The 13,362-nt window shown below is 38.1% G+C and overlaps 1 non-coding gene across 1 annotated transcript; it reads right to left on the bottom strand.

Moving 5' to 3' along the window:
• Window positions 1–3,121: 3,121 nt before the first annotated feature.
• Trnak-cuu lies at window positions 3,122–3,194 on the bottom strand. Its single transcript has one exon. It is a non-coding gene; the product is annotated as a tRNA-Lys (tRNA).
• Window positions 3,195–13,362: the final 10,168 nt, after the last annotated feature.

The following is a 13,362-nucleotide window of genomic DNA, read 5'->3' as shown; positions in this document are numbered from 1 at the left end:
CAATGGAATGCATCATTAGAACTATGGTGTACAGAGAAGAATTCGGTGTGCCAGATGACTGCTTGAAGATAAGATCACATAATTTGAAAGCAGAAGAAGTGAGATTAGAACTCTGAGAGCTTAGTTCTTGAAATGGCTGTTTAATTAAGGACCCTAATGAGGACTATAGTGAAGATGCCTTTAGAGAGACAGATACTCTCTCTCAAATTTAGCTTGGTTCAAATCTTCTTTTCCCCAAAAATATTTCCATGTTATTTGGTGCGGAGTTTCTTTGTTTGTTGTTGTTGTTAAGTATCTACCTCTAAAAAAATTTATGATTGCAATTAAATATTCTATGCTTGTATTCTTTTACTATGGTCACAAAGTGTGTGCATCTTGAGGACAATAATGACTAGTTCCTGTTGTTACATTTAACCAAGTGCAGTCCTAGAGATATGGTAAAAAATAGTACTTTTAGATACATTATGCAATTTATTTACAACTCTATACAGAGCTTAGTAAAGACTTCCCTTTTAAAGTAGGATGTTGGAATGTAATGGCTAGATCATGAATCTGGAGCAATGCTTATTATTCTCTTTCCTTAGCCTTCTGCTCAATCCTTGTTTCAGATGACTTCTAAGAGATCAGTCTCTATGTTCATGTTTTCTGTTTTTGGCAAGGACCTTCTTATCTATTAGATAATTGAAATATCAGAATTAAATAGATAAATTGATCTATATTTTAGAGAATTTGTTTTTAATGTTTTATAAACAGAAGACTTGAGAAAATTGTACAAAGAATTACCACATGCTCTATCCCCAGTTTCCCCTACTAATTATGAACATCTAATATTAGTGTAGTACATTTGTTCCAGTTGATGAACCAAAACATTATTAGTTCATTATTACTATTAACTAAAAGTCCATACACACAGATTCCTTAGTGCTGTGGATATCGCTCTGTGTAAATAAAGTTCTGATTGGCCAGTGGCCAGGCAGGAAGTATAGGTGGGACAAAAGAGAAGAGAATTCTGGGAAGTAGAAGGCTGGAGGAGACACCGCCAGCCACCGCCATGAGAAGCAACATGTAAAGACACTGGTAAGCCACGAGCCATGTGGCAAAGTATAGACTAACAGAAATGGGTTAATTTAAGATAGAAGAAGTAGATAACAAGCAGCCTGCCAAGGCCATACAGTTTCTAAACAATGTAAGTTTCTGTGTGCTTTCTTGGTTGGGTCTGAGCGACTGTGGGAATGGCAGGTGAGAGAGATTTGTCCTGACTGGGCCAGGCAGGAAAACTCTAACTACAAATGGCGTCCAACGTGTTGGCAAGAGTTTCCACCTAAAACCTGAGAAAAAAGATTCTAAGACGGAGCTAAAAACAGCTTCCTAATTGTCTCTCTCAAGTTAGCGGCAGCCTGCCGGTTTGAGCTACTATGGCGGGTTCCTGGTGTGTGCATCTGACCTGCAGTATGGCAGGAATGAGGAGTCTACAAGTGGCACTTTACTCTGCTGCTTGGTAGATTTAGCCTTTGCTAGTTAAAAAAAAAAAAATGGTTTCTGGGCTATGCACTGCTTTGATAGAACTGCTTCTGATAGTTGGTGGTACACATGGCTCCAGACCCAGAGCTGTCGGTAAACTGTACCACCGCCATGTTGGGAAGCTGAGGTGGGCAGAGCCAGCAGCCACAGTGGCGTTTCAGTCTTACAAAGATGGATATTACACAGAGAATCTGGTTTGTCTTGTCTTTGGGACTTTTAACTGCAGAAAAAGATTTGATCATAAAAGCTGTTGAGTCAAATAAATATGTAAATTTTAAAGGTACCTTGACTTCAAAATTTGGATATAAGGATATGTTGCTTTGGAAAAGAGTCTCTGCTTTTGTTTCCACAGAAAGCCAGAGGCTGTGGATTTGTTCCAGATTAAGATACATCAGGTTTGATCAGCCAAGACCACCTGAAAGGTCTCTGATGACACCATGGCCCAGATGATCCAACATCCAGAATGGTTTCAAGGAAACTGGCTCAGAGGTTTATCCTCATGGACTACTCCATAATCCTAAAATTTTCTTTGTGTCCCCAGAAGATACAGCGCCCCCCTCCAGCAGGAAGTAGTAAGAGAAACTACGCCCACATTCCCAAAAGTATCAAGCTGGCTTTGGAGATGGAATTGGCTCACTCCTTCTCTAAACCCAGACATATTGCTAAAAGAAAAGGTTAAGAGATTCTTGTGTCCCAAATCAGAAGAGCCCTCTGGTGTGGGACAGAGAAAAACCAATATTTTTCTTTAAAACAGGTTGATTATAAATGAGATCTCTTTCTAAAGAAGAAAAGGGAATATGATATAGATATGATAGGAAAAAAAGGGTAGGTTAAGGAACTTACTTCTAAAAAGCAACAACTTGTTTAAAATGTTTTACATTGGTATAGATTTTAGTCTATTGATACAAACTTAAAGTTAATTTTGTTATACTGTGTGTATATTTCTACTCTTGTTTAAGGTATTATGTTTATAAAGCTCATTTTAAATTGTAATGGATAATTAAAAATAGATTAATAACTGGTCATCTATGATAATCATACTCATAGCCATGTTAGTTAAGTCTTCTAGGTATACACAGAGATATTTCAGATAGACAGGTAATCTTCAAACACTTCAAAGGTCTACAGAATATGGCATTTAAAATATTTTTAAAATTTAGACTTTCTGGACAGTGAGACATGTCTTCTCCTGGCAGCACCATTTTACTTCAAAGAGGAGGATGGGCATTAAAGACACTTCATATCTTATCTTCACCTTGGCAAAAATAGCCATTTGGGCAAGAAACTGTTCTTGCCTGGACTGCTCGATCAACTGGACATGCAGGAAGAAGGCTAGAGAGACACCGTCAGCCGCTGCCATGAAAAGCAACATGTAAAGACACTGGTAAGCCACGAGCCATGTGGCAAAGTATAGACTAACAGAAATGGGTTAATTTAAGATAGAAGAAGCAGATAACAAGAAGCCTGCCACGGCCATACAGTTTCTAAACAATGTAAGTTTCTGTGTGCTTTCTTGGTTGGGTCTGAGCGACTGTGGGACTGGCGGGTAAGAGAGATTTGTCCTGACTGGGCCAGGCAGGAAAACTCTAACTACAAATGGCGCCCAACGTGGGGCTCGAACCCATGACCCTGAGATTAAGAGTCTCATGCTCTACCGACTGAGCTAGCCGGGCATGCAGGACCCATAGAAAGGTGACCACTAAACTTTGCTTGACAAAATGGTCCTTCAGGTTCCTGCTTCACAGAGGAAACTGCCAGACATTCTACAGGACACTGAGAGAAGTGACCAAGAGACTCTAGCCCTGTGGGCTGAAGACAGATGCCCCAACATTACAAAGGAACATTAGGTGACTGTTCAGGCTGCCAGCTGTCTCTGTCTACCCTGCAAGACTCCCGAAAGTTGCTTGCATCCTTCTCCTGTTTCTCAGGTAATATTGTATCCTTCTGAGGTCTTTGAAGTGGTTGAAGACTGGATAGATATAATTTCCTCAGTTATGATAAAAGATAAGTTAGATATAAAACCTTAGATTCACAAAAATAAGATAGATAGGATATCTTCTTTAATATTGTAACTGTAATTCATGCTTGATAATTGTTTTGTTATATGTAATTGTACTATGTAAAAGTTAAAACCTTCCTTAAAGAAAAAGAAAAGGGGAAGTGCTGTGGATATCGCTCTGTGTAAATAAAGTTCTGATTGGCCAGTGGCCAGGCAGGAAGTATAGGCGGGACAAAAGAGAAGAGAATTCTGGGAAGTAGCAGGCTGGGGAAAGACACCGCCAGCCGCCATCATGAGAAGCAACATGTAAAAACACTGGTAAGCCACGAGCCTTGTGGCAAAGTATAGACTAACAGAAATGGGTTAATTTAAGATAGAAGAAGCAGATAACAAGAAGCCTGCCACGGCCATACAGTTTCTAAACAATGTAAGTTTCTGTGTGCTTTCTTGGTTGGGTCTGAGCGACTGTGGGACTGGCGGGTAAGAGAGATTTGTCCTGACTGGGCCAGGCAGGAAAACTCTAACTACACCTTAGGTTATGTTTAATATTCTTTTTCTGTTCTAAGTACCTATCTACAATTCCACATTAATTCAATTGTCATGTTGTAAATGCATTTTGCTTGTTTTTAAATGATGTGTTGGCTGTTTTTTAAATGTTCCTGAATTGAGATTGGTCTATTGTTTCCCCCCCCCCCATGGTTACACTGGGGTTGTGGCTTATTTGGAGGGAGATTACAGAGGCAAAATTCCATTTTCATCACAACTCATTAAGATGAGTTTGTCAGTTTCCGATCATTGTGATTAAATACTCAAAAATCAACTTAAAAGAGAAATCTTTATTTTGACTCACTTTTTCATGACTTTCAGTCCATGATTACTAGGCTCCATTGGTTCTGCACTTGTAGTGAGGGGCAACGCCATATTAGCATGTAAAGCTATTCATCTAACAGCAGCCAGGAATCAAGCAGAAAAACGGAAAGGGTCAGGGCCCTGCAGCTGAATTATTCCTGGATTCCTAAATTTTCCACCATTTCCCAGCTATAATGCCAGCTAAAGAGCAAGTACTTGCCACAGGGCCCCTTGCTAGATATTTAATATTTAAAGTACAGAATATGGGTATATACTCACACTATCAGTGTTGCTGTTGGACCTCTCTGCTGCTACTGCTTAGGGATCATTTGCTATGCACGTTCACTTGCAAACTTTCCTCACTTTCCATTGTATTGGATAAAGTCAACACTCTTAGCTCTGATTTAAGTCGTAAGAGTTAATGATCTGCCTCCCTGGGAGTGGAAAAATTGGGATAAATTATTTAGAATTCTGCTGTATGAAAGACTTGTTTCTTTCCTCCATTTTTAATTATCAGAATAAACTCATGGATGTTTCCTTTGTGCTTTGAGCTACAAGGCAGAACTACTTGATTTTTGTAGTTCAAATCTTTCCCTCTTTGGCAGTTGGGAGCTCTTTTAGTTGTCTTGTTCTCTCTCCCTTTGGCACTCCGCAGCACTGAACGGGGTTTTATTCTGTCGTCTGCTTGTTTAGAATGCCCTTCTTCCTAGAAAACACCATGTTTCTATGCTAGTCTTAGACTCAACATATCTCCAATGAGCTTTTGTTCTTTTTATTGTTGTGTATCCTTTTTAGCAAGACCAAGTCCGGCTGTAAAATAATAAGTGAGAATGAGGAAACAAGCTATGTTTTCTAAACAGAGGTCCTAAGATACGTAAGAAAACCATCACTTTGTGATAAATTCCAGGCCCTGTTCATTGGGGAGTATGGAAAAGATGTTTATCTCCATGAACATCTCTCCTAATCCTTCTGAGTCATGGAGAGAATTTCACTTTGATCCTGGTAATCTGAAGCTTGATACTTTCCTTTTGTAATAAAGATAGGGAACCTTAGGTGTTGAACATCTGGAAAACTGACAAAGAAGAAATCTATTTACACTTTAGCAACGTCATTCTTGTTTGAGTTGTATACATTCATGGTATTTTATGCATATGAGTTGTACATTTGGCAATGTTTTGTTGTTTAAAATAGCAGTATAGACCTTCCTATGACAAAAATTAAATAATAAATAGGAAACAGGCCACAGAATATTGTTTTCTCTTTTTTACACCATTAATAGGATACCTGAGGCTGGAAAATTTATAATAGACACAAATTCAGATTCTAGATACTAAGTGGAATAAAGTCAGGTTAAGAAAGGGGACTAGGCTAGTATAAAGAATTTGTTTTCTGGTCTAAGCCTGGAGTGTTTGAGTAGATTAGCTGGGCAGAGAAGTTGAATGTGGCATGTGAGGGGCTACAGGTTGGGTGGCAGGCAGGGTAGTTCCAGGTAGAAGCCTAGAGGTTGGTTGCTGCAGAGGCAGGAATGACCTGAATAGGCTGGGACATTAGATGTGGGACCTGGGCTAGATACAGTGGGTTGGGAAGGATGTGGAGGGGAGGGTCAGACAATCTCATCAGACTAGAATTTAGAGGAGGATGTATAGGATCTGGCTGGGTGGAAAGGTTCTAAACACTAGACAGTTCAAGATAGAGTGGCCAGCATATAAGGATGACCTTCTGCAGTATCAGGTAGTGACACAGAATGCCACATGGGCAAGAGAAAAGGGGACGTATTTGAATTGACAGCTCATGCTCTTTCATAATTAGCGCTAATCTCTTTATGATGGTGGAAGTCTTGTCTATATACCTTCTATAAGGTCTCACCTACCAACATTGTCCTAATTAGGGTTATACTTTCAATGCAATGCATGTTTTTTGTTTGTTTGTTTTTTGTTTGTTTGTTTGTTTTGAGACAGGGTTTCTCTGTGTAACAGCCCTGGAACTCACTTTGTACAACAAGTTGGCCTCGAACTCACAGAGATCTTCCTGCTTCTGCCTTCCAAGAGCTGGGATTAAAGGCATGCACCACCACTGCCTGGCTCTCAGTGCATGCTTTTGAGAGAACATTTTAAACCATAGTACAAAAATAAAGACCCTTACAGCGATTGACACAATGTGGATGGAGCAGTAGATAAATGATTACATTTGGAGAAGTGGAAAAGTTAATCTCAAAAATTTCTCGAAACTCTATGATTTGATTTTCCATGTCAGGCAATATCTATTAGTTCATATCCATAGCTGTACATAATACTCCAGAGCAGCAATTCTCTGTGGGTTGCAACTCCTTTGGTGGTTGCATATCAGATATCCTTCATAGCAAATATTTATACAACTTACAATCATATCAAAATTACAGTTATGAAGGAACAATGAAATAATTTTACTGTCGGGGGTCACCACAACATGATGAACTGTTTTAAAGGTTCCCAGCGTAAGAATGCTTTGAAATCTCAGTCTTGGAAGGGAAAAGGGTCCACTGAAAACATCAAACTCCTTGCAGTCTATTCTTTTGAAGCTGTTCTCAGCCCTAGAACAGACCTAAGAGCCAGGTCTCAGTGGACACTCAGATGAGAGTTGGTGGCTAAGTGCCTCAAGAGAGTAATGACATCAGCCACTAAATTGCACAGCAAAGAGAATGTTGGCACTAATAGCATCAATGGATACTCTCAGAATGTTCATGAAAAATGAAAATATAAAGCAAATAATTGTGACAAGCATATTGTCTAATTAAGATGAATGGGACATGCTCTGTATGCATTTTTAATCTGTTAAATAAACAGCATATTAATAAGGCTTAATTATATCACTGCATACTTAAAGTGACTTTCTAAAAGTTTATTTTGGGTTAGCATATGCCTTTTTGTGTGTTTTTGTGGCACTTTTATAAGAACCATACACAAACAACATCTTGAAATAAATCTTTTGGATGTGATCACCATCTTGCTAAAAATTTTTTTTCCTTTTAGTGCCTTACATGATTTAGGATTTACGAAGTAATTTCATGATTGTGAGAAATATATCCTTTCATTTCTAATGTTTGAATACTGAAGAAGTGATCCAATGATCTCTAACAGGGTTCTCCCATTTCCATCCCACATTTAGGTAGTTAACTTTCTACAGGACTGTATGCTATGTGTAGCTCTTTAATCTTACCTGGCCATCCACAGCCCAGCCCTTTGCACAAATGGAGATTTAACACAGACTCTTTGGCCCTCCGGTGGCCAACAGTTGAAGCTCACTTCCTCTCCCTTTGTATGTGGGCTGCCTTTTGACTCCCATTAACAAGATAGAAAGAATGGTTCCTATTTTCATTCTTTGAATCACAGAGTACCAATGAGAAAACTAGTAGAGATTGTAGGCAAACCACTGGTTAGCTACTGAGAGCATGGGGAGAATAGTAGAGGATAACTCAGCTTTGGTCCATTCTACCAAATATCTTAGTAAGAGAATGAAGTCAAGTTGCATATGCCACACTAGCCTTAGGAGAGTACCTGAAAGCCAAGTGCAAAACAAATGGAAAATGGTGTGTTAAGCTGTTACTTGCACCACATTAATAGTGTATTAGATTTTTCCGAATGTTTTTTTGTCCTACCCTCCAGAATATTCATAAATCCTAGCATTTTTTTTTTTGAGGTCACCATTTGCAAACTGATTTGTGGTCTTCATTCCTTTGAAGTGACTATATTTTGTCTCACTTGACATCAAATATAACCACAGACTTCATTACATCCAACCACATATGAAGAGAAAAGACATGCATAAAACATACAGTCATAGCTAGCCTGCAAGGGGAATTTTCCTGGCCAGTACCAATTTAATTTCTGTGTGTGGTTTCCTCAGCATTAAGATCCTACTATTTTCTTTTCTTTCTTTCTTTCTTTTTTTTTTTTTTTTTTTGGTTTGTTTTGTTTTGGTTTGGTTTTTCGAGACAGGGTTTCTCTTTGTAGCCCTGGCTTGTCCTGAAACTTACTCTGTAGTCCAGGCTGGCCTCAAACTGAAGAGATCCACCTGCCTCTTCCTTCCAAGTGCTGGGATTAAAGACATGTATCACTGCCACCAGTATCAGCATTAAGATCTTAAAATCATGTTCTTCTGGGAAACCAAGAGCAATGACAAACAGCCTGTTTTTGTTGTTGTTTGTTTGTTTCATTTTTTATTTGTCCATCTCTGGCTCCTGGGAAGAGCAGTATCCTTTGTGTGGTATAACATGAACTAAACTCTATAAAGTTTATATAATAGTAGGTTTCCATATGGTGATTTCGAATTCCCTTAGTCATACTTTTCTCACCTAATGCTTTGCTCTCACCTTTTATCCCTCTTCTCATTTAGACTGCCTTCTCCAGTCTTCTCACTTTCCTCTTCTGATCACCTCTGTTTTGTTATTCCCATTCCCTTAAGCTCTTTCTTCCCCTGCCCGACAAGGACCACTTTTTTGTTTTCTTCTTTTTATCAGTACTCTAAGCTAGGTACACAAATTTAAGCATTGTATGTTAGGATCCACATTTAAGTGAGAACATGGTGATGTTTGTCTTTCTGGATCTGGGTTACCTTTCTCAGTGTAATCTACTCCAGCTCCATCTATCTACCTGCAAATGACATAATTACATTTTCTTCTTTACAGATAAAATGTATTTGCACAAAGGTATCACATTATCATTACCAATTCATCAGTTGATGGACATCTAGGCTCTTTGAATGCCCCAGGTATTGTGAATTGACCAACAATGATCACGGCTGACCACATATCTCTCTCATAAAATATAGTCTTTTGGGGATATGCCCAGAAATGTTACACTTCAGTCATATGGTATATGAGTTCTAGTTTTCTCAGCAACAGCCACACAGTGATTTTTCTAATGGCAGTAGCAATATCTGCTCCCACTAACTGTATGATATTAGGGTTCCCTGTTCCTTACATCATCCTCAGCACCTGTTGTCATAATCTTGGTCATTCTGACTGGGAAAAGGTTAAATATCTAAGTAGTTTTTATTTTCATTTTCCTGAGATCTAAGGATGGTAGACACTTTGAAAAATATGTCTTAGCCATTTTAATTTCTGCTTCTGAGAGATCTCTGTTTAGTTCCATAGGGTCCTGGGTAATTTTTCTCAACTTGACACAAGCTAGTGTCATTTGAAGGGAGGGCACATCAATTGAGAAAATGACTTCCTGAGATCAAACTGTAGTGTATTTTTTTAATTAATGATCGATGCAGGAGGGCTCAGCCTATTGTAGGTGGTTCCATCCTTGGGCTGGCAGTCCTGGAATCTATAAGAAGGCAAGTTGAGCAAGCCATGATAAACAAGTCAGGAAGCAGCATGCCTCCCTGGCCTCTGCATTTGCTCCTACAACCAGGTTCCTGCCCTGCTTGAGTTTGACTGCTCTCACTGTTTTTGATGAGCTATTATATGGAAATATGAGTGAAATAAATCCCTTTCTTCCTCAACTTGATTTTGGTCATGATGTTTCATCCTAGTAGTCATAACCCTAAGACATATAGTATACTTTTTGGCTGGACTGTTTGTTTTCTTGGTAGTTAGCTTTTTTAGTTCTTTGTATATAGCTGGAAATTATTTACTTATTAAGACTTGAAGACTTTACTTGCTTTGTGCAAGCTTTGCATTTTTTCCTGGACAATATCTGATCCTATCTATTGTTTTTGTAGTGTTGTTGATAATGATGATAATTGTGGTGGTTTGAATGAGAAATGCCCTCATAGGTTCATATATTTGCATTATTAGTCCTCGGTTGAAAAACTGTTTGGGAAGGATTAGGAGGTATGGACTTGTTGGAGTAGTTTTGGCCTTACTGGGCAAAGTATGTTGCTGGGGGTGGGTTTTGAGGTTTCAAATGCCTGCACCAGTCCCCATGTCCTTCTCCCTCTCTGCCTGGTGCTTGCAGATTAGGATCTAAAGCTCTCAGTGACTATGCCAGTGCCATGATGACAATGATGGACTATCTCTCTAAATCTGTAAGCAAGCCCCAATTAAATGTTTTCTTTGCAAGAGTTGCCTTGGTCATGGTGTCTCTTCACAGCAACAGAACAGTAACTAAGATAATGATGATGATGATGATAATGATGATGATAGTGATGGTGATGATGGTAGCAACCGCTTCCTTTTTATGTTACAGAAATTATTTTAAAAGTGTCTACCATACTAAATACATTGAAATCTTTCAGTAGTATCAGAGGCAATTCCCTCATCTCTATCATCTAACTGAGAAAACTAAGGACAAAGGCCCTTACATATTACTCAAGATCATACTGCTATTAATTTCTGAAGGGCATTTAACCTCAGGTGGTCCAGCTTCTGAGTTGGTGCTCTTTATTGCTATACTGCACTGTATTTACAGTACAAACGACTAAGATAGCATTTGTAAATTGCAGTAAAGTTATCTGTTTGCTACAGAAGACTGAGTTTCTACAGGGCAAAGACCATGTTACTCATTTTTATACCTGGCATATAACAGTTAGGCACATAGAAATGCAATAAATAATTTCCAATGAATAAGATGGGGTTTGCATTTAGACTTAGATCTTTCAGCCTAAGTTTTTCTCTCTATCACATTAGTCACCTTCATTTTATGCTGCTTTTCATCTTACTGTTATAAATGAATTCTATGAAATGCATCTGCTCTGTTAGTTGAAATAGTGGCTAAGACATTTATTGAAGAAGACTACTAATTCATTTCAATTATTTCCTTTAATGTTACAATAATTATGATTCAAAAAGGAATGCTAATTTTCTGAGAACTAGTTGTGCATGTTAAGAAGGAGTTTAGCCTCATAGCATTTCTCATATGGTGGTTTTCAATTTCTTTCATAGGAACATCTCTACTCCTCTGTTCTTACTTTTCCACTACAAATTACTGATTTTTGGTGCACAGTTCTTAATAATCATATTGGTTGTAAAATTCTTACTTTCACTAATATTTTTTCATATTTCACTTAAGTTATATTAACCCTTCTCTTTTCTTATGTCCACTTTTATTTTTAACATTTAGTTTTTGAGATTATAATATGATCATATTATTATTCCCCTCCAAACTACACATCTACACTTATTAGACTTATTATACTTGCTTTCAAACTCATTTAAGTTGTTGTTAAATGAATGAATAGCAACTGCTCAGTCTGAATCATGTTACTTGTAAGCATGTTTTAAAGGGCTGAACTTTTGGTATTGGATAACTAGTTGGTGTGGTCTTCCCTGGGGAAGATTATTTCTCTCCCCTCAGCAATCATTAGTTGCCTGTAGTTCATTGTCTAGGTATAATTTTTAGAAATAACTGTTCTTTTCTTGACAGTGTCAATAATGATCACCACAATCATGATCTCATTCACCATTATCATCCTTGTTCTGCATTCTCACTGCCCTCAAAATCCAGAAAGTTGGGTCTAAAAAGTAAGTCATTTTTATGTCCTATGCTGTCTTTCTCAGGTCTAACTATGGTTTCAAGATGTTGCTCTTAACTACTTATTTCACCTTAAGATATTTCTATTTCTGCACCTTTGTTTCTTTGTCTATCATACATGGACTGAATCACAAAACTCAGCCATTTCTCAAAATTTCTACCACCAAACCCACTGATGTCAGGATTTTGAGTACAAAGCAGGCATTGTAGTGTATAAATTTGAAGGCTTCTTCTTTAGCCAGAATGGAAAGTACCACTATAGTTGTTGCTTTTTGGGTCGCTCACAGTGTCTGTCATTCTTGCCCCTGTCTATGCCCTTCTCTCTTCTCCTATACACTTCCCCTGAACTGTGGCTTCTCAGGCCCCTCATCCTGTCTGCCATGCTTCCTCCCATCTGTCCCTGCCCTACTTTCCTCATCACTTACTTCACTTCCTTCTGCTTTCTTAATTCTCCCCCCAGTTTTTGATTTTCTTTTCTATAATAATAAGAGGAATTTTTTTACATTTAATTTTACTTTATAGATATTTAAAAATCTTGGACATTTTAAGAAAGATAGAACCTATATGTTAATAGCATAGATTATACCTGACTCATATTTAAAACTTGGAGTTTGTATTGGATATTGCTTATCTACTACTCTGTATATTTCTATGGAAAGAGAACTGAGTTACAGGGACACAAGATATTGTACTTCCTGATTTCTAGATGCTCAGATCTTTTTAAAATATAAATATCTTATTGAAATAATTTTTGTATAACATATTCTAATCACAATTCTCCCTCCTGCAACTGCTTCCAAATCTTCCCTACCTCCTAGTCCATCTAATTTAATGCTCCCTTTTCCTCTCTCTCTTTAGAAAACAAACAGGCAAACAAATAAGAAACAAGGAAATCAAACAATCCAGAATTTTAAAGATGGACAAAGAAAGCAAACACAGGAAACACACATACACAGACGCTTATGTGTGCATATACATGCACACATGCATGTACACATACACACACACACACACACACACACACACACACACACTCACACACACACACAATCCCTCAAAAACACGAAGTCAGAAACGATATTAAACTATCTAAATATCAGTAATGTAAATCCTGCCCATTAAAACAGCATGAGACAAAAGTTATGAGACAAGACTATCAGTGAATTCATTTTCAGAATTTTACTGGTTTCCTGAAAACAAGGACAAATGTAGGGTGTGGCCACAGAACACTTTATCTTCTGTACATTGGACAAAGGTTCTCCATTTCTCCAACAAGACTCTAGATTCAATGAAAGTCTGTGTGAAGTTGAGTATGGGATAAGCAGGGGAACTGAGAGATGCTAAGATCTGAGTCCCTGGGGAAGAGTCAGAGAAGGTTTTAGAAATTATTCCAAGGGTGTTAATTGTGTTTAAGTATGAATTCAATGTCAAGTTCGCAAAACTGTGAGAACAGTTTGTAGACAGGGGTCATCTCTGCTTATATTCAGCTTTCTGTTTCTTGTGTGTTTTGGACAGGGCCATTGAAAGTTTATAGTC

Source organism: Onychomys torridus, chromosome 10 (genome assembly GCF_903995425.1).
Source record: "Onychomys torridus chromosome 10, mOncTor1.1, whole genome shotgun sequence".
Classification (NCBI taxonomy): Eukaryota; Metazoa; Chordata; class Mammalia; order Rodentia; family Cricetidae; genus Onychomys; species Onychomys torridus.
Note: the sequence above shows the minus strand (reverse complement) of the source record. Positions and strands in the feature narration are given on the sequence as shown.